Source organism: Pinus tabuliformis, chromosome 8 (genome assembly GCF_031772625.1).
Source record: "Pinus tabuliformis cultivar Carrire ecotype Pingquan chromosome 8, CPIR1, whole genome shotgun sequence".
Taxonomy (NCBI): domain Eukaryota; kingdom Viridiplantae; phylum Streptophyta; class Pinopsida; order Pinales; family Pinaceae; genus Pinus; species Pinus tabuliformis.
In genome coordinates, this window is record NC_142294.1 from 156,511,791 (window position 1) to 156,534,912 (window position 23,122).

Consider the following 23,122-nt stretch of genomic DNA (forward strand, 5'->3'; position numbering starts at 1 on the left):
TAGAGGTGGACCTGAGTCAAGGACTACCAGATCACATCACATTGAATTTTAATAATTCACTGTGGACACAACCGCTTGACTATGAGAACACAACATTCAGATGCCACTGCTGCTTGCAGACAGGGCACCTACAATACGCCTGTCCACTGGCTAGTAAGGAGCCTAAAGGGAATAAGAAACAACAGAAAAAACCCAAAGGTTGGCAGCATACCGAACCGCTGGAGGAGGAGGAATTGAAGACAGAACCTACAGACATGCAAATGAGACAGGAAAACATACAAGAAGAGAGCACCCGGGGGCCTATTTTGGGGCCAAATAACTTGAAACAGCAACAAGAATTACAGCTGGAAATAAGTGGCACCAAATGAGCACATGGTTCCGAAGGATCAAAATCTGACAAAGAGCAACCAATGAATATAGTGGAAAACCAGCTTGCCATAATTGTTCCCACTCCCAACACTGGAGGTTGGCGAAGAGTGGAGAAGAAAAAGGGCAGGAAAGTATAGGCCAGCTGCAACAATACTTCTTTTCTTGTTATTTTTGTATTCTTATGTTTCCTGATTTTCAGGAACAGCTCATTTGCATATGCTATAAGCATCTACAAAATGTAATGTTCTTCATATGAATAAAATTATGACTTTTTTCTACGGGAAAAAAAAATAATATTGCAACATCAAACATGAACATACCTGGAATACTCAACCTGGTCTTCCACCGGCAACTAGAGATATATAATCAATTTGATACAATAAACAAATGAGCATTGCAATACATACTTGAACCTTGCTTGATGCCTCCGATATTTTAATGATGCTTAGGACTTGTATCAGAACTCACTTTTCTAGATGATCTTGAAACTTTACCCCCTAGACAGACCTAAACTTACATGATACTATACTAGACATGAACAAGATCTGACACATTCCTAAATAGGCCTACTCGAACTGTTCAGTAGTCCTAAAATTATCTCTAAAAGACTACAGTTTGTACCCTAGCAAGGGGTCTAAAAGTTACAACAAAACTTCAAGGTGATAACTCAAAATACATTCCTTAATCAGACCTAAAAGCAAATCTTGAAGCAAGCCCTAACCAGATTTATCACAGATAGACCAACTCTGAACATAATGAAAAGTACTAATCCAAAACTTGACAAAATTCAGAGATAGCACAAATGAAATAAGCTCGAAAATATTATGGTCTTACCTGAACATTAATGACTGTTGAGTATGCCTCTGAACAGTGACAAGAAATATCATAAACTTGCACCGAAGATCAATTTCTTCACAAGGATTCGAGGTAATAAAACCTTTTCAAAGCATAGACTACAGTTCTGAAATTCAAAACTTGAGGTCTGAACTTGATCTCCTACAATAGATAACGAATTCAGACTTGTGTAATTGTGTCTTAACTTAAATTACAGGTCCGAATGCAAATCTGATTTCTGAACCTTCGTTTCAATGGATCAGACTTCAACGCTAAAACATGCTATTCTTGAGCTTGGATCCTATAAGAAAAGGTTCTGTAATAAAAAGAGCAGCTAAACCTCAACAGACCCAAACCATTCCCTATTATAATGTCTGCGTTATTAGCTCTAGGGTAACTGAAAATTTCAGAATGAATGCTTCTCAAGGTAATACGTTAATCATTTTATTTTTGGAGAAGGTGGGATACCTTATTTATAAACCTTGGAGGGGCTAGTATAATATGAACGTTAGAGAACTTTATGAGGTAGACGTTAGGGAGGCATGTTAGAAATTTAAAGAAAATAAAAAAAATTATTTTAAATGTGTCATGTTATCCAAAGGTCTCATACTTTAATAACTTAGTGATTATTAATAAATACTAAGTACTTTAATAATAATTTTTTATTAATACTTAGTACTTTAATAATAATATATCCTTAATTTAATTAATCACTACCACTTATTAATATTTTTCTAGAAAAATTTTCAGTTCCATTAAAAATTTGAAATCAATGATTGGCTTAGTGCGTATGGTCCTATACAAGAGTCAATGATTGGTTTACTATCTTTGGATTTTCAATTTATTCAACTTATACAAGGTGAGATTATGGTGAGAATCCCTGTCATATATTGACAACCATTGGGGAACAAGGTCATGTCTCAACCCTTGGGGTTTTAGCCCACTGATGGGGGTTTCCGACTTCAAACACAAATAGCTCTCAAACTGTGAAGAACTGGGAGGCGTACCATATATCAACAGAAACATCTTGACAAGTAAAATCCATCGTGAAGATCTTTGATGCAAAATAATGAGTTGTCAAGTCAAAATGCCCAAGCAAGATCGGGGTAGCCCCTGGTGCTGCTTGGGTTGACGTCAATGACCACTGATCAACATTTGTCCTAGTGTTATATTTTGTCTTTGTAAAAGTGGTTTGGGAATAATTTAAGCTATTTGGCTAAATTATTTTATTACAAATCACTTGGTCTATACTAGATCATATTGTGTTGTAGAATTGGGTAATGTCATAAAGGTCTATAACGAATGTGTATTCACCTTTTAAGGGTTGAATTATTTGTAATATCTGATGTAAGAATATTTTAGTGCATGGTCCTTCATATTTAGATAACATGGCTAAAGTATTTGAGGGTGGAAAAAATATCAATTCCCTCTTGTGTCAATTAATTAATTTTTTTCTGGCAAAAATAAAATTAAATCTTAAGCCAGAAAATTAATTAATTTAGAGTTAAAAGTAATTATAGAGAAATTAAAATTTTTCCAAGTGGAAAATTCGTGAGTGAAAGAAACGTTAAATTTTGGAGGTCTCCCACGAAGGCAACAATGGATATTTTAAGAAAAATTAAGCCTTTGGACCTTGGTGGTTAAGTCAAAATCAAATTTTTGAGGAAATTAATCCAAAATATTAATTTTTGGATTAATTAAAAGTGGGGTTCAAGAAAATTTTGCATTTTCCTCAAAATAAAAATATTCAACTATAGAGATTAAAAGATAATCAAATATTTATCGACAGTCTAGATTATTTTGATGGGGATCAAGCCAACAGGCTGTTATTTTCCACTTGGAGGGATTTATCTATAAATAAAAGCCATTTTGCTTCTCAAGTCATGATGAAAATTCCAGTCTAGGCTATCAAGTGGATGTTGTAAATTTGTGATGCTGATGTTGAGCCATTTCTCTGCTGGGAACGTTTGATATCATAATAAAAAGACTTTGGGGTTCAGTTCATGGTGTTCTTTTTCCATTGATCTGTGGTACGTGCTAGTTATGTGCTTTCCTATATTGTGCTAAAATTATTTATGAGCTTGTTATTTCATTTGTCGGTGATAAGAACATTCTATTGGTAAAATTTGGTTTTATCTTAGGTGATCTGATTCACCATATGATCTAACAAGTCTGCTTGAGAAAATATATAGAGATTTGCAGGTACACTACCCCTTGGGCCCCAAGTTCACAGAATTTGGGTAAGAGCCGACCTTTTTTGGGCTCTAGGAATTTTTATATGGTGTGCTTACTTCGCTAAGGGGTGTGGCCAACATTCTAACTTTCGAAAATACATTGATCCATTACCATTATTCAAAATTTATTCTCTCAAAAAATAATTTATTTACAAGCATTGTATATTTGTAAATATCTTGTAAATATTTTGTAGAATAATTTTGTAAATTATTTCTAACCCTTGTTTTGCAGCTGTTGGGGTTTATTTTGAATTTCGTATATATTGGGGTTTTGGGAAAATTTTGCTTCATTTGTGTAGGTGAAATCTCAAGCCATATCGATTTTGTCAGGGTTTCTAGCCCCATTGAAGGAAAGCATTAGGGTTTTGGGGTGGATTTAGGCCTAGGAAGGGAAGATCCACCCTCTAGTTCCCCTCCAAGCTCAACGCTCAAGCCAAGGAAGAAGCCGCTAGCCCTTGGAGACGATTTTGTGGCAATTTTGAAGATCTGAAGCAAATTTTTCATTTTTGCAGAGGTCTGATTTTTTTTAGGTCTTCTAGACCTAGAGTTAGCCTCCATTGCCCTAATTGTAGCCCTTTCACGCTTCCTTTGGTGTGACAAGCCTCTAAGGCCTTCCTCTGCCCTAACGTAGGCCTATCTAGGCATTGAGCCCTAACTGCTGCCATCATTTTACTATCAGAGCTGAGGTGAAGACAAAGCCCAAGCAAGAGTGAAAGAGCAATCACCGAAGACAGTTGGAAAGGACAAAAAGGCTCAATGGGTTCCTCATCCCTCTTCAAATTTACCAAGGGTGAAGTTGAAGCAGAGAATATTATTTGAGTGGCGCAGCAGAAGCTTTTGATGGCCTACCTAAAGATCACTTCAATGGGAAGTCCGAATCTAAGGGTGGAAGGAAAGGCAGATGCCTTGCTTACAATAAGTTCGACCATTATGCGAAGGAGTGTTTGAATGGTAGGGACACATCACTTGATGACGATAACAATCATTCTAGGGACATCTTCAATGATCGGAGGAATAACAAGTAATGCAGGACATCAAGGAAATGGCCGACTCTTCAAAGAAAGCAAGGAACCCAGGTATGAAGAATCAAATGTTGTTTCTGATAAGCTAAAAGAGTGTTATCCTATATTGGCCCTCTCCACTACTTCTCCTCCAGACTCTTTGGGAATCTGGCTTATTGATTGCAGTGCATTAAGGCACTTTATCAGATAGAAGGGTGCCCTCTCTAATTTGGTAGAGATGGAAACAATCGTGGGGATTATACTCGGAGTCAATGTTACCTATCCTAGAAGGGGTGTAGGGAATGTTATCCCTCAATTGAATGAGGGTAACACAATTCATTTACAAGAAGTTCTTTATGTACTTGATCTCAAGAAGAACCTGGTGTCCATTTTGGCAATGGAAATCAAAGGTTTTAGGGTGGCATTCATCGATGGAAAGGTACATGTTTGAAAATGGAATTTTCAAAGATGCTTTTACTCATGGGTTCAGGGTTGGCAATTTGTATCAAGTTGCAGGAAGTCCATTGGGGACCATGTCGATTGACACATCTCTTCTATAGCACTGGAGGTCTGCTCATTATGGGGCCCTACCCGATGTGAGTCAGATGATGACAGGGATGCTTGAATTCAAGAAGAGCATGAAGGTACATGTCCGAGATGTACCGAAGGAAAATATTACAAGGGGACCATTCCCCTCATGTAGCAGGTCCACAGGTTTGGAACAACCCGAGGGGTTTGAGATTCATGATCGGGAATCTCTTGTATGCAGGTGGAAGAAAGCCTTCTATGGCTTGAAGCAAAATACCCCGGGCTTGATATGAGGGGATTGATATTAGGGCTTTGAGGCCCTGCAATGGCCATCTCTAGCCTCCTTCTCGGTCTGCCTTACGGCCTTGTCCTCTCGGCCTCCTTCATCCCTTTCTCAGCCTCCACTCCTCGACCTTCACTCCTTCTCCTCTGCTGCCTTATGTCCCTCTTCCTCATGACAACCCCTTCTCCCTTGCTCCTCCATCCTCCATCTCCCTCACGTTATGCTCTCCTTCACTGCCCTTTCGGCCTCCCTCTCTCCCTCATCTCCAATCTTCCCCTTCTTCCTTGACCCTCACCTCCAGCCTTATGACCTCCCCTCTCCCCTCTTCTCAACCTCTCTTTGCTGTCCATTCGAGCTACCTCCTTGGCCCTCAAGCCTCTCATCCTTGCAGCCTATTTCACCATAATTTTTTCACAAATTTCCCCATAAAATTCCCAAAAAATTTTAAACAAAATTTTCTCAAAAAATGTCTGAGTTGATGATCTTCAATGACTTGATCAGCTTGTCTCCAAGTGTCTTCAAGCCCCTAAAGGCTGATTGGTGCACATCCTCTAAACTTTTCCTCATTTCTTTTATGTGATTGAATGCAAGGCTAACACTGGCATAAATTTTCAATTAACTAAAGTTTAGGAGCAAGTTTAGTTTGCAATCTTTTACTGCAGTACATTTTAGAAATAGAATTATTTTCAAGAACTTTTGGATGCTAAATTGAAAAATTTCTGAATATTGTTTCACTGTTTTTTCAATAATCTATTTTTGAGTTTTAAGATGAAATGCATCACTAGACTAAAAATAGTTATACTTAGAAATTTTTTGAATTATTAGTTATGAATTTGTCATTTGAAGTTTCTGCTATTACTCCTAGAAAAAATCTGAATATTGCATGGTAATAGGACCACTGGTTTAAAATAAATTGCTGGCATTGTGATTGGTTTTAAGCAGTGTTGCGAACATCTCGATAACATCCCGATTTTATCTCGAAATCATGATTTTTTGGCTTAGCTGATGTTTGCCGATATTTAAAAATATTTTTATGGTATCTTAATTTTGCCGATGTTTACCGATTTTTTTATCGATATTTTTCCAATTTTTACGATTTTTTGGTTTTTCGGACCCTTGCCGATTCTATCCCGATGCCGATGTTCGCAACATTGGTTTTAAGAGTAGATTACTACACTAATATTTCATTGACGTGATCTGAGTTTAAACACTTAGTTTAATCTCTGAAGTACATGCTCATTTAGGAAGGATTAATCTAGTTTTACTTATGCATCTAATGATCTCTGATTGAGTACTTCATACAAATGGATTTCTGAATATGAAGTGTTTTATTTTCAACATTTTACATTGGTTTCCTGTTATGTTTTCAGTAATTACTTGTGCAAACTTTATATTTTACATCGCTTGTATAAGTATTTGTTTTCACATTAAGATCATTTTTCTGAGCCTTAAGTTAAATAACACTCACGGCATATCTCAGAATAACTTATATTTTTGGTGCTCTTTTCACATCATTTCACTTTGCATTTGCATACTAAGCTAGTTCTTGCACATAAAAATTTTACTTCCAAGCATAAACTTGGTCGACATAAACATTAAGAGATCAAACTTAAAACAAACATTTAACGAAAATTAACCAAGTCCTTGCATTTCACATAGTTTTAAGTTTTGCATTTGCATATAAGGTAGTCGAATCATTCAACAACAGTTTCCCATCCATTACTTGGACTTTATTTCCTTCACAAGATAGTTGACTCTACAAGGCACTGGTATCATTTTTCTCAAATCTAATTGAATCCTTCAAAATCTTGCACAATCTAAAACAAGTATTGATTGCTTAACTGTGTCCCCTAGATTGGTTAGTTCTCAACAAAACTTCTCTCATTCCATTTCCATAGGGTCTACCCCCCTTAGTCTGCTATTGGGAAACAACTCAAACAGAGAGATTGGGGATCAGTGTGACAACCCCCGATCTGAGCCGTTGTCGCGGTGCCTAGACATTCTATGTGACAACATTTTTTGGCGCCGTTGCCAGGGATAGAGTTTTTCTGTCCTTGGTCCTCATGACATTTTTCTAATCTTCTAATCTTTTTCGCCATTCATTAGCCTATCAAAGTGGCACAACATTTTTGGTGTTGTTACCGAGGCATCAAGTTTATCTTGTTGCCAGATTCACGACATCATTTTTTCCTTTTTTTCTTTCATCTTTCTATCTTTCATTCAAGCCAACAACGCCAACATTTCTTGGTGTTGTTGTTGGGGACCAATTTATTGGACCTTGGCTTTACGACATTCATCTCATTCATTTTTTCAATCTCTTATCATTTTTTTGTCCCATCAACGCCACATTTTCTGGCGCCATTTCATCTCTTCATCTTTTCATCACTGTATCTTTTGTCATCTCACTAATCCTTTCATCTGCGCCTTTAGCACCTGGACATTTCAGTTGATTTCCTGTTTGGGTGGCGACTCCACTTATTCATCCATTTACTCCTAGACAAGAAACCCTCCCTGATATCCATCTGCTTCTCTCGACTGACCTTTTGGTTTCTGCCTTTGGAATCTTAAGGTTAGATTCATGCTCAAGTGGCGACTCCATTTCTTTCATTTCTTACAAGAATTTCTGCTAGAAGCTCGCTTCTTGTGGATCTTTTTTATTTTCTTGAGCAAAGATCTATCTCTCTAGCATCCATTTGGTTGTTCCCTTTCCCCCCTTTAAGCAAGTCATCATGGATAATACTCTTCATGATATGTCGGAAGATGCCATTCATAAATTGCCTTTGTTCTCGGGTGGTGATTCAGCCACTGCTGGAAAGCATCTCCGCAAGGTTACTCATATAATAACCAAATATTGTCTTCCTTCACAATATAATCATGAAGATGTCAAGATACGTCTCTTTGCCTTTTCCTTAGAAGGTGATGCTATGGATTGGTTTCATAATTGTCCTGAGGATTCTTTCGCTTCTTTACAATACATCATCAATGCTTTTAAGGATAGATATATGAAACAAGGTGACTCGCCTTGTGCCCCTAGTACTATGCAAAAGAGTGAAAGAGATCTTGTAAAGAACTCAACTATCAACAGAAGATTTCAAGACAATTCTCATGATGAATCCACTTGTACTATTGCAAGACAAATCCATGATAGTGGAGAAGCAGAAACAAGTTGTCAAATCAGTGTTGACAATGATAAGCATCTTGTTAAGGAATTGATTCAGATGGTTAAAGACATACAGTTAAATCAAGCTCAAGTAATCAAGAATACAGAGGTTAATCAGGCTCAACTTATTAAAGATATGGAACTTAACCAAGCAAGATTAACAGCTGATCATGCCAGGGAAATTGATTCTATATAGAACAAGTTATTAGCCTTAGAGGAAAAGATAACGATCATGGAATTCAATCACTCCAATCAAATGACTGCCATGGAAGAAAGACATGAGGAAGAAATGGCCATCATGGAATTTGATCACAACAATCAGTTAGCTACCATGCAAGCAAATCATAAGAAAGAGGTAAACTATATGCAAAATTGCTTCATGGGCATGAAAGCGAAGAATGATAAAATTATAAAGGACATGGAAGTTGGTCAAATATCTCTTCAGAATAGATTATTGGCCATAGAGAAAAAACAAGCACCATGTGTTATAAATATGGAAGAAATGGATACCATTGAAAACAAATTAAAGATAATGGAAGTTAATCATTCTAATCAGATGTCCATTATTCAGAATCATATGATTGCAATGGAAGCAAAGCACACTCGGGAAATGAAAACTATGGAGGCCAATCATATCACTCTGCAAGACAGATTCGTGAAAACTGAGCTCAATCAAGCGAAATTAATAGTAAGGCATGCCAGAGAAATGAGTTCCATACATAAGAGGTTGGAAGAAAGGAAATCACAGGTACAAAAGTTTCAGTCTGATCCAGATGATAGATGGCAGAAAATCAAGGAGCTTTCAACAAATCATAACTCTCCCGATCCATTAAAGCAGGTCCCGTCTTGTTGTGAATATCCTAAGAAAGTGGCTGACCCCATTAACGAAGATTTAACTGAGGATGACATGATCAGAGAAGAAATTGAAAAGGATGAACTTATAACTCATAACACTTGTGCAACTAATCCATCATTTATCATAGAACAAATGCAAAATGAAGAGAGGCATGTCACAAATATCTTAAATACTTCGTTTGAAAGTTCTCAAGCAGAATGTTCCACATCATCAGCGATACAACCTGCCACGAAGAAAAGCTTGAAGCGAAAAAGAAAAAGAATAAGGAAGCGGTTTGATGCATCTGATGGCTGCGAGAAACTTGATTTTCGGATAAGACAAAGTCCTGCCGTTTCCAAGATTGGACAGGGCACATCCGAAAGACAACCCACAGATTTCCCTGAAAGCAAGCAAATGCTCAATATGCGCTATATTGAACACATCTGATGCCACAAGGCATTCTTTGTATTGCATCTCTAACCTCACACCCTGTTATTTCAGCATTTTCACTTTGTAGTTAGATTAACTTTATATTTTCATGTTTGTAGAATAGTTAATAAATGAAGAGCTTCTATTTTTATGTGCTTAATGTTATATGATGATTTTTGGATTATATTTGGATGGATACTACTTATGTCATTTTGTGTTTTCTTTGGGGGCAAATTCTAGATTCTCACATTCCTTCGATGAAGCAACATGTCCCCAAGTAGAGCCAGATGTTGACCACTCCATGTCAACTACCCCATAGCTATATATTTTTTCGCGCAAGGATTTCCATCATGTTTGAGCACTCAAATGATCCATAGATTCATCATTATCAACTATATGTACATTGAAGTTTTGTAAACCTATTCTGCATTTTGTAATGTAAATGATCCTAGGAAGACAAATGTATGTAACAACCTAGGTACATTTATTTTTCTGATAATGATTTCTACTCTAGGAGGTTTTTCGTCTCACCCATTCATGTGTGTTTCTAAACACGGATGATCGACATCGTTTTTCCCTCCAGCCTCACCCCAATGCTAGGGTGGATTTTGTCATCAGGATCTTAAATGAGTCCTAGTGTTATTTATCGAGTCTCTGTAACAATGATTTGAGAATAATTCTAACTATTTGGTTAGATTATTTTATTACAAGTCACTTAGTCTACTAGATCATATTTTGTGTCACAGAAATGGGTAAATGTTGAGGGTCTATAGCGAACGGGTGTTCCCCTTTCATGGGTTAGAAATGTAATATTTCATATAAATAATATTTTAGCTATAATGCTAAAGTATTAGAGGGTTGGAAAAATTAATAATTCCCTCATGAGTCAATTAATTAAATTTTCTGGTTAAAATAAATTAAAATGCTAAAGCCAGAAATTTAATTAATTTAGGTCCTAGGAAAAATTAAATCTTCCAACATTTAAAATTCGTGGGTTTTAAAGTTTTTAATTTTTAGAGATCCCCGACCAAGGAAATATTGAAAATTTCAAGATATTTTGGACCCTTGGGTTTTTGTAGTTAAGTCAAAGTCAAATATTTGAGGCAATTAACTCAAAATAATGTTTTTTGAGTTAATTAAAAAGAAATTAAAAGTGAAATTCGAATTTCCTCAAAAAATAACTTTATTTCAACAGTGATGATTAAAAGATCATTTGATCTTCATCAATGATTGAGATTGTTTTGACGAGGATCAAACGATCTAGCTGTTGGAGAAATTATCTATGAATTAGAGGTCTCTCTCCATTATTTGAATCCGATTTTTCAATCGTGTACTTGCTCTAAGAAAGCTCTTGTAACTTTTTTCTGGTTAATAAAATGCAAAGACTTTGGGGTTTCAGACCGTGGTGTTCCTCTTTCAGATTTATGTGGTAATATTGCTCTTAATACTATATTGCTTTTATTTGTATTTGCTGGATAATAGCCTTTGAGGATTGATCTGTGCACAAGTATCTTGCACAAATTTATGGGTTTTTAAAATATCATTTTGATTTGATAGAAGTAGCAAGTATCTCTATTTCTTGATGATTTTATGATTATTTTGAATCTCTATTAATCTAACAATCATATCTAAGTGTGCAGAAGTTATCATTTAGGATTTGGGCGTTTGGGGAAGTCCTCAACTAGACCAATTGACTCTCATACTACAGAATCTAAAAAGCCTACTGTTTTTAATTTCTGAAGTCTTCTTACAAAATATTTAATTTGCAGGGTTTCTCTTGGGCTTGTGCCTCTTTAAAATTTCCATTTTATTTATAAATTTGTGCAAAATTGTTTAGATCTGGCTAATAGAGGGCTTTGATCTGCAAATCTGCTAGATCTGTAGAATATTATTGTAGATATCAAAATTTTTTAATTTATTGGGGTTTTGGGTATTTCATATATTTGTATATATATGTTTTGGGGTTTGCTATTTTTTGTTTGTGCAGGGACAAATTTGAAGATTGCAAATGATTTGTTGTGGATTTTGGAGACAAATCTTGGCCCCACAGGACATCTCCATTTTGTTTGTAGGCTGAAGAGAAATTTCAAGAAGATCGTGGGCAAATTGTTTTTTAGGGCCTTGAGGCCCTGCGCTGGCCATCTCCAGCCTCCTTCTCGGCCTCCCTCTCGGCCTACCTTACGACCTCCTCCTCTCGTCCTCGTTCATCCTTTTCTCGGCCTTCACTCCTCCTTCGCTGCCCTGTCTCCCTCTCCCTCACGAAAGCCCCTTTTCCTTTGCTCCTCTGTCCTCCCTCTCCCTCACGGCATCCTCTCCTTAGCTACCCTTTCGGCCTCCTTGTCTCCTTCATCTCTAGCCTTCCCCTTCTTCCTCGGTCCTCATCTCTAGCCTTATGGCCTCCTCTCTCCCCTCTTCTCAGCCTATCTTCGCTGTTCATTCCCGCTACCTCCTTGGCCCTCAAACCTCTCATCCTTGTAGCCTATTTCACCATAACTTATTCACAGATTTTCTCCATAAAATTCCCAGAAAATTTTAACAAATTTTTAACAAAATTTTCTCGAAAAATTTTTGAGTAGAAGATATTCAGTGACTTGGGCAGTTTGTCTCCAAGCCCCTAAAGGTTGATTGGTGCACATCTTTTAAACCTTTCCTCATTTCATTTATTTGATTGAAAGCAAGGCTAACACTAGAATATATTTTCAATTAACTAAAGTTTAGTAGCAAGTTTAGTTTGCAATCTTTTACCGCAGTACATTTCAGAAATAGGGTTATTTTCAGGAACTTTTGCATGCTAAATTGACAAATTTTTTAATACCATTTCACTGCTTTTTCAATAATTTATTTCTGAGTTTTAAGATCAAATGCATCACTAAACTGAAAATAGTTAAACTTAGAAATTTTCTGAATTATCAGTTATCAATTTGTCATTTGAAGTTTCTGCTATTACACAGAAAAAATCCGAATATTGCATGGTAATAGGACCACTGGTTTAAAATAAATTGCTGGCATTGTCATTGGTTTCAAGATTACTAGACTGATATTTTTTGACGTAATCTGAGTTTAAAAACTCAAGTTTAATTTTTGAAGTACATTTGTTTTTACATGCTCATTGAGGAAGGATTGATCTAGTTTTACTTATGCATCTAATGATCTTTGATTGAGTACCTCATACAAATAGATTTTTGAATATAAAGTGTTTTATTTCCAGCATTTTACATTGGTTTCCTGTTACGTTTTTAGTAATTACTTGTGCAAACTTTATATTTTACATCGTTGGTATAAATATTTGTTTCACATCAAGATAATTTTTCTGAACCATAAGTTAAATAACACTCACGACATATCTCAGAATAACTTATATTTTTGGCTCTCCTTTCACATCATTTCACTTTGCATTTGCATGCTAAGCTAGTTCTTGCACATTAAAATTTTACTTCCAAGCATAAGTTTTGTTGACAGAAACATTAAGGGATCAAGCTTAAAACAAACATTTAACTAAAATTAACCAAGTCCTTGCATTTCACATAGCTTTAAGTTTTGCATTTGCATTTAAAGTAATCGAATCATTCAACAACAGTTTACCATCCATTACTTGGACTTTATTTCCTTCGCAAAATGGTTGACTCCACAAGGGACTGGTATCATTTTTTTCAAATTTAATTGAATCCTTCAAAATCTTGCACAATCTAAAACAAGTATTGGTTACTTACCTATGTTTCCCAGATTGATTGGTTCCCAACTAATCTTCCCTCATTCCATTTCCATAGAGTCTACCCCCTTAGTTTGCTATTGGGAGACAACTCAAATAGAGATATTGGTGATCAATGTGACAACCCCCGATTTGAGCCATTGTCGCCATGCCTAGACATTCTGTGCGACAATAGGTTGATAGAAACTGATGGAAAAACAAGAAAAAACGAAAAAAGGGCCAAATTTGATGCCCATACCTGAAAACAACTCTCTGTTGAAGAAACTTGGTCCAATCTTGATTTTTTTTGTTTGGGATGCTAAATTCCTTCACTTTTCTCCTCTCTTGCCCTCTGTTTGCAAAATGAGCAAAAAAAACTGAATTTAGTTTTAAAGTTCGTTGTTTTTCGCCCCGACGATATTTAACGATTGGATGACGATTTTTTCGCGATTTTTTGAAAATAAAAAAAAATTTGCCGATAACATCGGCCAACAAAATCGTTCATCTGAAAAACTCGCAATTTTTTCAAAACATCACTATAAAATCGTTATGTTCGCAACACTGATTCTGATGACTCTAATAGAGAAGAAATTGGTGAAGATGCTTCCCTAGGCCATGCTATCGATAAAGGGTTTTTCTTCATGTTTGAGTGTTCCTCCCTTGCCTTGGAAATAGATGTTTGTGATGATGTTCATTCCCCTAGTCTTGATGAAGAGCTGCTTTCCCCTATGAAGGACCAAGAATCATGCTTTTTCCCAAATAAGATGATGGGTTCACTTCTTGTTTTCCCAATGACCAAAATAGTATCATCTTAAACATGTCTGAGTCTTTCACTCCTTACCGTAAGGATGATAGGCCCGAGATAGTTCTTCATCAAAGATTCATACACTTGGTCATTGACATTTCCATCTCCTAGTTGGAGGATCAAATCCAATCCTCTCGTCTTGTGTCTTTTCCTTCTTCCAGGGTTCCTTTCTATGTCATGTGGATCTCTTCGTTTCCCACCTCTCTCCCTCGCAACTGTTGAAGATTCTAGGGAAATGAGGTATAGTAGGATTCTTCTAGACTTGATAACAATTTGTGAAGCTCTTTTACAATTTATCTTGTTAACTTAATCTTCTTCTCTTCTTATTAATGCACGCGTTTACTTCATCAAATTGCTAACAAAAACATAAGAACAAGAACACAAGATGTTGGCTCTCTGCTAGGGAAAAACAAAACCCTCTCGTAAATTTCTCTTATTGAAACTTCTTATTGATCAATGCCAAACCCTAGACCCTTGACAAGAATATTCTCCAAGCACAAGTTAAGTCCGTCCTTCTTATTGCACTTTGTTTCCTGAATCCCGACACTTCGTCCTCCTCCTTCCGGCACTTCGTCCTCCTTTTTCCTTCTTTGACTGGAGATAGACCTTGCTTATGCGAGCTCTAGAAGAGATACTTATCTTTTATACTTAGTGAGATCCTTCACCTATGGATACACCTTCCTTCTCTTGACCAACTGAGTTTCTTCTTGATGTGTAGTGTTGATTTGTGGTAGCATCAGATGTGCTCTAGACATGAAAATGGGTGGAGAGGCTAAGGCACATAAGATCTCCAAGACCCATAAATGGTTTGGGGAAATTCCACCTGGTTAGAGAGATATTAAAATAATTAATATTTTTAATGGGGTTCCTAAGTTTAAACTTATGAAAATTGAAATATTAATGGGTATTAATATAAAACTATTTGAGAATGTTTTAAATGACATGGATCAAGCCAAATCTAATCTTAGCCATTGATTAGGGACTTAATCTTGACCGTTGAAGACTCAACAGGAAAAGTATAAGAGGAGGCTTGAGGGTCAGTTGGAGATACACCAAATTGATTAGTTAGTTCGATTTTCTAGAGCGAGGTTTTGCTGAGAGAATCGAGCTAGTGATTTGTTGCAGCGAGGGGTAGTTCGGCACGAGGCCGAGAATACATAGCAGAGAGGCAGAGATAGTGCCAGAGAGACAGTGCAGAGCCTGGAGAGGCTGACGCAGAGGCAGCTAGGAGCTACGCAGAGGCTGAAGAGGCCAACGTGGGTGACACAAAGGGTCTGAGGGATGACACAGAGAGCCAAGGGGCTGACGCAAAGAGCCAAGGGGCTGACGCAAAGGCTTCAGTAGCTGCGCAGAGGCTAGCAGAGCTAACGCAAGGCCAAGAGGTAGCGCCGAGGAGATTCTTCGTGGGACAGACTGAGTGTTGGTACGCTGAGAAGGGTGTCACAGTCCCTACAACGTGACACAGAGTAGTAGAGAAGCTTGGAGCAGCTTTTGCTGTCCAGCTAAGGAGTTGCCGTAGTTGCTGTGGGATCGTTCATCTGGTGATTGATCAACCGAATATCTGTCTCCGAGGAGAGGTTCTATTGCTGAGGGCATTCTCTACCGGGTGAGCCATTTTTGGCACCCTAGTTTTATTCAAAAACTGCATAATAATAAAACCCTCATATTTGCTGCACCGATTTTCCCACATTGGGTTTTTCCGAGGAATATTGTCCAAAAATAACGGTGTCCCTTGTATGTTTGTCTCAGTTATTTCAGTTGCTGATCTGTATATGTGTTAAGGCTGTATTTGTGTTTATTTTCGGTATTTATATTTATAAATAACTTGTTAATGTAAAGAACAAGTAGGAGAAAATAAACCAAATAATGCAGTAGGGATTTTTGACGTGTCAGACTTCGAAATTTCAACATGGTATCAGAGAGTTGCAGATCACAGGAGAACTGAAGGCACAAGCAGAAACCTGAAGAATTTGTAGCAGTAACAGCTGTCTCGAGAGACAATGCTGTTCTAAAGTAGAAGCAACAGAGAAGAAGTGATGCAGAGGGCCTGCTCCATCTTTTCGAGCCAGGAGTAGGGTCAGTGCAGAAGCAGAGAGAGGCAGATCAGACCTACGCAGTGCCTGGTCATCTTTCTTAGCCAGGAAGGATCGATGTTGTGGCCAAGAGGAGAAGATTCTGCCATTGCCGGGATTGCGCAAAGCCTGAAAGGCTCAATTTCTTCAGTTGTCAGGGCTTGGGGAGTTGTGGGCAGATTGTGATTGAGAAGCTGGTGGGGTGCTGGGTTTGTCAGAATAAAACAATACCTAAGGAGACAGAACCAAAGTAGAGGGAGTTGCTACCTTGATGGATTTCCAGCCAAGAAATCTAGATCCGAGTTGCAGTTGCAAGGAGGATTGGAGAGGAGCAGTTCGACAGTTGGCCAGAGGATTTCTAGGAGGGAAATCAAGACTTAGAGGGAGATTTCCAGGAGGGAAATCGAATCTAAGGGGCAGTCCAGAAAAGGCGTTGAAATGGCAGTGAACGAACTAAGGGATCAGGACAGGTTGGACGGGGCCTTCAACTTTGTCATCTGGAAGGCCATGATCCTGGCAGGCCCTGGATTGACATTGAATCAAGGACTTTTCCTTGAGAGCCGTGGCTATCCCAGTCGACCTAGCTGAGAATGAGAAGTATGAGGATGCAATGGAAAGGGCGAAGTACATGATTCTAGACGGGGTCAAAGATCATGTCATACCACATATTGCTGAAAAGAACACAACAAAGGAGATGTGGGATACTTTGACGACCTTGTATCAGGGCACTTCCGTGCAATGGAAGATGCTATTGGAGAATCAACTGCGGTCGTATCAGATGCAGAAGGGACAATAGATAGATTCGTTCCTCCTCAAATTGCAGGATATTTGTGACCAACTTACTTCCGTGGGGTCTCCACCAGATTGAGAGTTCATGGTGAGGACCGCCCTAAATGCAGTCTCCGAGGAGTGGGAGACATTTGTCCAAAGTATTTTGGGCGGGGCTACTCTTCCAGGTTGGGAGGAGATGTGGGCAACTCTTCACTAAGAAGAGATCAGGAGAATGACCAAGGCGGGGAGTAGTGGCAAGGGAAGTTGAATCAAGAAAGAGGAGGAAGAGGATGCGGCTCTAGCATCTGTGAGACAACAAGGGAAGAGGAAGAAGAAGGACATCTCCAAGGTGAAGTGCTTCCATTGTGGGGAGCTGAGACATTATGCATACCAGTGTCCCAGGAAGAAAAACAAGGGAGAAGCTTCTGATTCTAAGGCAAGTCCAGCTAAGGCGGAGAAAGAGGTCGAGATTGATGACGATTGTGCCATGAGTGCTCATGCACCTCTAGAGAAGCGGTGGGGAGACATCGTGTGTAGTCAAGAGGATTACATACTAGGGGTAGCATCCTTGAGGTGCCCTAACTCTTAGATCACATTCGGCTACGGGAGCCCTTAACGACAGTAGCATGATGACAAATGTCAGGTGGAGCAAAGTGTAGTGGAGCAGCAAGGTAGTGCTTGGGTGCAGAATTCTGAGGCAGTGTAGTGAAGGTTGCAGTAGTGCGAGAGGCACAAAGGTGTATGTAGCAGTAGCAGAGGTAGCACATAATAGCAGTAGAGGCAACTTCAGTTCCACAAGGCTTCCAAACTGACTGGGATGTTAGTATTTGGGAGAAGTCAGTTACCTACTTCTCGATAACTGAGTTGCAATGCAGCAGTTAGCAGTGGCAATGTTAGGGGCAACATGGGCAACATATTGAGAGGGAGATGAAGTACAGATGTAGCAGTGGCAGTGTCATGGGTTGCGTATAGGAAGCAGCAATGCAGATGATGTGAAGCAACAGGCCAAGCATCAACATAGGTACCGATGCGTGTTGATTTGGGGTAGCATCGGATGTGCTCTAGCCATGAAAATTGGTGGAGAGGCTAAAGCACGTGAGATCTCCAAAAACCATAAATCGTTTTGGAAAATTCCATCCGGATGAGGAGTTATTAAAATAATTAATATTTTTAATGAGTTCCTAAGTCTCAACTTTGGAAAATAAAAATATTAATGGGTATTAATAAAGATAAAGATGAAAAGCTTCTAAGAGATAAGGATAAAGTCTATTTTAATCTTAGCTGTTGATTAGGGACTTAATCTCGGCCGTTGATTCATCAACAGGAAAAGTATAAGGGAAGATTTGAGCTTCAGTTGGAGATATACTAAGGGAGACCAGTCAGTTCGATTTCTGGAGCGGGGCTTGTTGAGAAATTCGAACTAGTGGTCTGGATTGCAGTGAGAGGTAGTGGGTACATAGCAGAGAGGTAGGGATAGTGCCCGAGGACCAGCGTAGAGATCAGAAAGGCAGATGCATAGCCATTTAGAAAGACATAGAGGCAACTGGTTTATGCAGTAACTGGAGGGCTTGTGTGGGTGACGCAAAGAGGCCAAGTGCTGACGCAATGAGGTAGAGCGCTGACGCAGAGGGTCTAGGAGCTGCGCAGAGGCTAGTTGGGCTGACGCTGAGCCTAGAGGAAGCGCCGAAGGATTTTTTGTGGTTATCTCTGTTGGCTAAGCCAGTTGGCTCCCTGATTGTACTCAAGAAAACTGTTTAATAAAACTCTCCTCTGCTGCACCGGTTTTCCCACATAAGGTTTTTCCGGGGACAATTGTTCAAAATAACTGTGTCGATGTGTTTGATTCTTGTGCATGTATTTGTTTCTGTATAATGGTGGGATATATGCAGTAAAATTTATTTTAATATTTACTGAAGGGATTTCGTAAATAACTTATTGGAAAATAAGTAGGTAAAATAAATTAGTTGCTGCAGTAATAGAATTTCTGTTTAGAAATTTTCACATGGTATCAGAGGAAAGAATCAGAGACAAGAAGGGAAAACCAATTATGGGTCAAGATCGTGATGTAGAGGCATCCACGTCAGGAGACTTGTGCATATTTTCAGAAAATTGCACAAGAGATAGAAATTTCGATTTCTCCATGCTAGCTTCCAGATTGGAGGAAGAAGTTGCTTGCATAGCAAGCTCTGCATCATCAACGGTATGGTATATAGATAGTGGAGCCTCCTGGCATATGACAGGAATTCGAGAATGTTTTTCAGCTAAGTCACCTGACACGGGGATTCGGGACACGTAGGATTCGAGATTCGTGGTGTCGGATTCGAACACGCTGACCCCCCGGAACAGGACACGTTATATGTTATTTTATTAAATATATATATATATATATATATATATATATATATATATATTAAAAATTAGATATTATCATATTTCTTACACAAATTTTAATTAATGATACAAATTTATTGCTTTCAAACATAGATCTTCATCTATAGCTATTAGCATGCATAGTACATACAAAATTCAAATACATGTCAATCTATTATCTATTTCTTATGCTTGGCCCTCTTGCCACCACGAGAAATGTCTAATTTTTTAGTCTTGTTGGAAAATCAAGATCTGTCATTAATATCACCCTCTAAGCATTAATATCCAAAGGTATCTTTGTCATTACCTCTGTATCTGTATAGGGATCTTTGTCATTAATATCACCCTTTAAGCATTAACATAAGATAGAACAAGCATAACATGTCAAGTCAAGATTTTGTTTGAGTGATGCATACATTTTTAGGAGGGTCATGATACAGGAGTTCGACAACCAATGTCACTAACATCAAGGTATATAGAGGGATTGGTGCTCTTGATTAAATACAAGTTCCATACCCTAATACATGACAAAATTCAATGGAAACATTGCAATCCCCCAATCCTAAAACCCTGAAAAACCGATAAGTCTGTTGGATTTTGAATGAAATCTAAAATTCTACTTTCTCCATATGAAATCCAATGAGGCCGAAACCACTCTCAAACATCCTGAGTCATTTCATGGTAATGTTAAAAATTTAAGTAAAAGGATGAAAATGAAGATTAAGGAGAATGTCACTTTTACTTTAAGAATTTAACATTACCATGAATAGGACACGTTTCCCAAAATCACGACACGCTTTTGAAAATCGTGACACAACCTCGGATTTGACGTGTCGAAAAAGGACACGACGTGTCATATGATTTGGACACGAATCCGGACCGAATCGTGTCGGATTCGTTGGATTCGGGATTCGTAGGGGGTTTAGGACGAATCCGGTGACTTAGTTTTTCAGATTATCAGGAGGAAAGAATGAATTTTCAAATCACCATGGGGAATAAGGAAAAGTGTACTCCAGTAGGGAAGGGTACCATAGTTTTTCAAATAGAAACAAGAGAGTGGTTCCGAGCTACCAATGTGCTGCATGTGCCAGGACTGGAGATGAACTTACTTTCCGTATTACAACTTCAAAGCAAGGGCTATGACATTTTCTTCATTAAGGAGAAAGTATATGTCAAACACCCGAGCTGGAAAAAGAAAGTACAAATCGGAATCAGAAGTAACAGGTTGTACATGTTACAGCTAGAGTCACCAATGGCACTGATAGGCAGTAATGGAGACAAGGTTTTGAATGAACTGTGGCACAAAAGGATGGGACATTTGCACCATGGGGCTCTAAGAATTCTCAGGAAAACTGTGACAGGAGTTTCAGATCTTCGTACAGAACAAGATGATGTATGCAGAGAATGTGCTCTAGTCAAGTATGCCAAAGCAGTGTTTCCTAGAAGTAAAAACAGGGCCAAGAGTGTACTAGGATTGATACACTCAGATATCTGCGGACTGATGTCCACAAAAGCTCTTAGTGGTGCCGAATACTTCGTCACCTTCATCGATGACCATTTCAGGAAAACTTGGATTTATTTTCTGAAAACCAAGGACGGGGTTTTTCTGTCGATTCAAAGAGTTCAAGGCTCTAGTGGAGAATTTGATTGGAAAGAAAATAAAAGTATTGCGCTCAGACAATGGTGGAGAATATGTCGACAAGGACTTCATCGATTTTTGCGCTAGGGAGGGCATCAGAAGAGAGTGGACAACTCCTTACAATCTAGAACAGAACGGAGTAGTAGAAAGGAAGAACAGGACTATCGTGGAAGCAGCTACGACTATGATGTATGATCAGGATATAACAAAATTCCTATGGGCAGAAGCATGCAACACGACAGTCTATGTCCAGAATAGAACTCCTCATAGGGCATTGGGGAAGATTACTCCAGAGAAAGTCTTCATCGGGAAGACACCTGAAGTTAGTCATTTAAGGATATTTGGAAGTTTAGCATATTGTCGTATACCCGAGGAGAAGAGGAAGAAGTTAGATCAAACTGCAAAGAAAGGATATCTAGTGGGATATAGTGAGAACGCTAAGGCATATAGAATCTATCTTCCAAGGAGCAGAAAGGTAGTAGTTCGACGAGATGTGAAGTTCATGGAACATAGGGCCTTTAGAAAATCTCGAGAAATGCCTTCCGAGGAAAAGTCAAAGATGAGTCGTTGGTCAAACCACTTCAACCAGCGGAAGCTAGTACCAGGAATTCTCCTTCAGAACAGGAGGAACCACATGAAGGGAAAGAGCTAATATATGCACCTACTACTAGGGGAAGAACGAGCCGAGAACTCCGACAGATTCTGCGGGATGCAAAAGATTTCATCGGTGCACCCAGGAACAATAAAAGGGAGCGAAGACAACCGATAGATATCAGGCCTTAGTAGCTTTGGATGGGGAACCTTCCAGTTTTCAGGAGGCAACTCAACATCAAGTTTGGATAGATGCGATGGTAGAGGGATACAAATCTATAATGGTGAATGATGTCTGGGAACTAGTGCCTAGGCCTTAGGATAGATCAGTGGTAGGTTCGGGATGGATCTAGAAGATCAAATATGCTGCAGATGACAATGTGGAAAAATACAAAGCCAAGTTTTGTGGCTAAGGGGTATGCTCAGAAGGAATGAATAAATTATGAAGAGATCTTCGCCCCAGTAGCCAGGTATACATCTATTAGAACCATGATATCTCTTGCAACACAGATGGGGTGGGAGATTCATCAGATGGATGTCAAAACGTCATTCTTGAACGGAGTGATAGAAGAGGAAGTATACATTGAACAACCAGAAGGCTTTGAGACACATGAAAAGAAATCTCATGTATGCAGATTAAAGAAAGCCTTATATGGGCTCAAATAGGCACCTAGAGCATGGTATGGTCGAATTGATGGCTACTTGCAGAAGATGGGGTTCGTCAAGAGTGACGCAGATCCAAATCTCTACTATCTGGTTGTAGAGAATGAGCCTCTAATCCTAGTATTATATGTGGATGATCTCTTCCTGATAGGATCATCTAGGCTCATCAAGGATTGCAAGAAGAATCTAGCCACAGAATTCGACATGAAGGATTTGGGACAGATGCATTATTTCCTAGGGTTGGAAGTTTGGCAGCAGAAGGGGGAGATCTTCCTTGGACAAGGGAGATATGCTACAGAAATTCTGAAGAGATTCAGGATGTAGGACTGTAGGCCTATGGCTACTCCAATGATCACCAACTGGAAGAAAATTGATGCATCAGAAGACAAGGATGTTGATCCCACCTTATACAGGCAGCTCATAGGGTCCCTAATGTATCTGGTCAATACGAGGCCAGACATTTGTTACACTGTCAACACCTTCAGTCAGTGCATGGTGGAACTGAAGAGGGCATACTGGGTTAGCAACCAAACATGTTCTCAGATATATACAGGGAACAATCGAGTATGGACTCTTATACACTAGAAGCAATGATACCAGACTAAGTGGGTCTACTGATGCATATTGGGTTGGAAGTTCAATAGATCGGAAAAGTACATCTGGGTACTGTTTCAACACTGGATCGGGGGTGACCTCCTGGTGCAGTAGGAAACAAAAATCCATAGCACTGAACTCAGCCGAAGTAGAATATATTACAGCTAGCACAACTTTGTGTGAAGCCATATGGCTTAGAAATTTGCCTGTAAACCTATTCAGAAGAAGGATGGAAGCGACTAGGATCATGTGTGAT

At 38.7% G+C, this 23,122-nt stretch overlaps 1 protein-coding gene across 1 annotated transcript in view; it reads left to right on the plus strand.

Moving 5' to 3' along the window:
- The window catches only part of CYP97B3 (cytochrome P450, family 97, subfamily B, polypeptide 3), a 374,464-nt gene that overhangs the window by 215,894 nt on the left and 135,448 nt on the right, over nt 1-23,122 (plus strand). The window lies entirely within an intron of this gene.